The sequence below is a fragment of the Hipposideros armiger genome, unplaced genomic scaffold (assembly GCF_001890085.2).
Source record: "Hipposideros armiger isolate ML-2016 unplaced genomic scaffold, ASM189008v1 scaffold_263, whole genome shotgun sequence".
Lineage (NCBI taxonomy): Eukaryota > Metazoa > Chordata > Mammalia > Chiroptera > Hipposideridae > Hipposideros > Hipposideros armiger.
In genome coordinates this window covers 1872568-1877328 of record NW_017731613.1, presented here as the reverse complement: position 1 = coordinate 1877328, position 4761 = coordinate 1872568, and the positions used below count along the sequence as shown (strand labels likewise).

The following is a 4761-nucleotide window of genomic DNA, read 5'->3' as shown; positions in this document are numbered from 1 at the left end:
AAGACCTACTTTTCAGGGTTGTTAGAATTCAGTGAGAAGTGGGAGAAAAGTTTAAAACACAGACAGATGGACACAAATGGATCCTAGGTTGACTAGGCTCGTTGTTAATTCACTTGCCCCGACATACCAGTCTCACCATGCAAACATTTAAAATGATGGCTCACCTCCTGGGATTATTTTAAAATCTTTTTTTCCCGCCCACACCCACTCGCCTCTCATCATGCCCAGCTCCTTCAGCCCTTTCGCTGACACACTCTCCTACCTGGACTTTTCAGGTTTTTGTGAAGAACATATATATGTACATGTAGATGTAGAAGTGTATGTATGTGTATGTATGTATATATGCATGTACACACATATACATATGCATATGTATTTATATAAATATAAGTATGTGCATACACACATATCTAGGTATGTGTATATGTATATGTATGTATGTAAGTTAAATCCATCAGTGTCAAGAGCTTTCTGTTTGGGAGGTCTTCTTTTGTTTGTCAAGATCTTTTTCAATTGGAAACAAATACAAGCACATAGGTTTCTGACCTAACATCCACTAGTTGGAAGGATGATGTGCTTGGTCCTTCCTCTTACAGAGAAAAAGGCATAATCAGACTAACAGTCTATCATCATTGAGGTTTTCCTCCAAAGAAGTCAGTCAACCTGCATTTTTTTTTTCATAAGAGAATACTCCATTTCACAAACCTGCATCGAGTTACAACACACACACAATGACATTCTTGGCTGACGGGCTGAAGTCATATGAGTTGCACGCCGACTGAAAGAGCGATGCATTGCCCACACACCAGCCATACCAGCTACATTCATACTGCAGCACCTCAGGCTCATGTTTTAATAGCTAGGGCCCTCTTTGCACTATGAACATGTGGACCCAGTGAGGCTAAGCTGCCTACTTTAAAGTAGCATCATGATGTCTCATACCAGCTAACTATACAGTAAGTCCTCACATAACATCATCAATGGGTTCTGCAACTTTAAGTGAAATGGTGTATAATGAAACCAATTTTACTGTAGGCTAATTGATATAAATAAGAGTTATGTTTCTATAGTATGTTATCATAACAAAACAATGTTGAACAAAATGATGTTATCTGAGGACCTGCTGAACTTAGAAAACAATAAGGAGGATGAAGCAATGGGATAATCCATTCAGGAGTCATTGTAATCATTCTCTGAGGCTCTCAGGGTGCCCCCGGGCAAGTGCAAGTCTCCCTTCTGGGGAAGCAATCAGACCTTTAAGGTCTCTTTGAACTAAAACAATTGAGTCTAAGTCGTATTTTGACCCTGCAGTATTTGACAAAACTGGCCATTTTCTTTTGCTTAAATCACTGCTGCTTTGCTCTTTCCCTCTTTCAACTCTGCCTCCATTGCCTCTTGCACAGAGGCCCTTGCTCCTCTCTGGTATCGGTGATACCCAGGCTTGCATCCGTAGCCTCCTCCTCACCCCACGTGCTCCCTGTAGGTGAGCTCCCCACTCTCTGTATGCTGTGCAGTCGCTGTCTCTAACTGGCTTCATGACCCTGGATACCCAAACGCTGGAATTCTCCACCAACACAGGCACCTCGAACTAAAAATTCAAAAGCAAACATTTGTTACTTTTCTCCCAGAAATCCGTTCTATTTCTGCCTCCCATCTCTGTCAAGGACATTATTATCCACTCAGTTTCCTACCCTTGGTTCCTCCAACTCCTTCAAACTGCTCTCTCCCATCAGTCAACAAAATCTCCAGTTCTACCTTGGAAATATTCCTTCCATTTATTCCCCTTGCTCCATCCCCTCAGCCTCTGCCCTAGTCCAGCATACGCAACTTTTATCTTTCTCTCAAAAGGCAGTCTGGCCTTCGCTGAACTCCACAGACAGACATTTAGGCCAGGATGTCAACTGATTAACTTAATCAAGAGAAAGAGAGCAGTCACGTAGTGCGGGGTATTTGCTTTGGCATGAATGGGAGTTTCTATAGGCAAACCTACACAGAAAAATATAATCAGGAGATGCATTGCAAAATGCAGACATGGAACAAGAACAGTTGGTGACCTTAAGATGGCCTAAGGCACTTTCATTAAAATGACTTTTTAATGAAAAAAAGTCTTACCGCTCCAGAAGACAACAATGCTTTTCCCCAGTGCTTTAATATACTCTGCGCTCTGTATCTCAGAAGGTCCTCTTCAATGGGGACATTATAGCACCTCTGGGCCCCCACCCTTTCCTTAGCTGGATAAAGCTAATCAAATGTTGCCCCAGCCAAGCCTGGAATCACCTCCTTAAGGTGACTTGACAGATCTCATTTCTGATCCACCATATGTTGATTCTATATATATATATATATTTTTAACTTTAACCATAAGTTTAGAAACAATGAGTACCTAGTTGCCTCCATGTACTGCTTACAAATATTATCTCCCAAGTGTCAGGGCTGCCTTCTATCTCCTGAATAGCCCATTAACATTTATGCCTCAGGACCTTTGCTCATGCTTTCCTCTCCTCCTGGGACTCCTTTCCCTCTTTATTCAACTCAACTTTCATGATCTTTCTGAAGTTTTTTCTGGCCTCCACCTCCCAAGGCAGATGTGTTTGTCCCCATAATATATTGTTGTAATATGAAGAAAATCAACATTATAGTTACCCTTTAAGTGAACGACAACCAGTTGAATTTTCAACTCTGCATGAAATATCTGTCTTAGATCTATCTAGGACGAACACAAGGGAGGCTGTGTTCACACAGCCTGGGCTGGAACGTTGGAGCTACAGTTTCACTGGGTCTGTGTGATCTTGGACACGCCCTGTGCCTCTATCACCTCATCTATCAAATGAAGATAATAACACCTACTTCAANGTGTCTCATGACAGATCACTGTCTTCATATATTGCCTTGTCCTCAGTTCCATCTATGGCATTTGAAATGCCACACTTCTTAAATGACTTGACAATGATCTACAACCACTATATAAGACGCACCCAGTTTTTAGACCCCAAATTTTTCAAAATATGGTGCATCTTATACATGGGGAAATACGGTACATTGGCAGGTTGATCTGGGTGATTATTTTTTATTTGTTAAAGCTATAAAGACTTGGATTAAGCTATTGCTTCTAGCAATAGACCAATATCATTTCAGCACTTATACATTTTGTAAAGATACTGAAATTATAGGGAATAAAGTACTAGAGTAGGCAGGCAATTCATTTATCTTTTCTCTTAGTGTAGTCAAAGATATATTTATTAAATATTTCTATGTTCTTTAATTTTTTTCTAAACTGATTTTTAATATGTCACTTGATCTTACAGAGGTGTGAAAATCAATTTTCTCATACTCTTTAAATGAAAGAAAAAAAGACTCAACCAATGCTTACATTATGCAATACCCTTGGCATTTGTGACCACCACCTTTAGTCTCACTATTACGATTAAACTGTGTGCATAGCATACTGACTGCCTCCCAGGGCCCTCTATAATCAACTCCATTGAATTGGCATTTCATTTAAGGTATTTAAGACTTTGTGGTTTAGGAAGGCAGTAAATTTTACCTCATCTGTGCTGCCTTTTCTGGAAGCCATTTAAAATATTATATTTCTGTATTTTCAAGCTCAAACATGCATGCAAACATAAGTCATGCAAATTAAATTTGTTTTTAAAAAGGTACCAAATTAAAGCTGAGAAATTGGTGTCTACCTAAGAAGTTTCATTTCCTCCCCCTGTAAAATGGGAGAGCTGGACTATGGGAACATCAGTGCTAGGAAACTGTTTAATCAGAATTCACCATTGTCTTTGTGTTCAGAAAGCAGAGGTCAACAAGCAACCAGCAATGAGTATTCAATACTGCCAATAAACACATATTAACTTTAATTTAAATAATGAGTTAACAACAAGGAAAGACATAGATGAGAGTCACAATTGTACTGGGGCTNGGAGTACCCAGTAGTTCCTCTGAATCCCTCACCAAGAAAACACAAATAGCCATCTAAGTCAGGGTGATTCAGTGGGGCTGATGGAAAGTGGAAGTTTCAAATACAGAGGGAGGGTCCAATGTGCCTGTGGGCACACTTTACTTTTTCCTCAAAATAAGATATTCTGGAAAAACATCATGGTGTTACAAATTTCACCTGGACATTCACAGGGGCATGAACCCATTGAGCAGCAGCTGAGTAATAAAAGAAGTCAGGCACTCTGAGCTTCTGTTTCTCCTTCAATAGACTAGGAAGATCATTGTTACCAGCTCATTACATGGGAATGCTGAAGTGGAGGAATGGGGACTCTTTTCCAGTCCCTTTGAACTATGTAGAATATTCTGTACATTTCACTAAATGTAAATTCATGGAATAAATTAGCTGTAATGTGTTTCATGCTGATTTGGAGGCTGTTCAGTGCCCCAAAGAGCTTCCCTGAAATTACAGCATTATAGAAAACTTTTTTCTTGAATGCTGACCTGTTCAGGTCTGAGAAGCTGAGGGAGTCAAATATTGTCCAAATTCCAAGGAGTGACAATGAAGGTCAAATCCCAAACTTCATTTCCTGATGAACACACAAATAGCCACAACCTGGAACTTATTTCACTAGATGAGATTTTTTTTTCCTCATCCTTGATGTTAATTCATGAGATTACCAAATTCAACGGAATTTATATCCAATAAACACACTACATGTATAAATATTTGTTACTTATTTTTCTCTGCTCCCTGGGACCAAACATATCTGAATTCTTAATTTAAACACTCTGAATACTAGCACTGCATAATTCTGGGTG

General features: G+C 39.5%; 1 protein-coding gene across 2 annotated transcripts in view; it reads right to left on the bottom strand.

The window, feature by feature from the left end:
• CERS6 (ceramide synthase 6) overlaps window positions 1-4761 on the bottom strand; it is a 311159-nt gene that overhangs the window by 164354 nt on the left and 142044 nt on the right. The window lies entirely within an intron of this gene.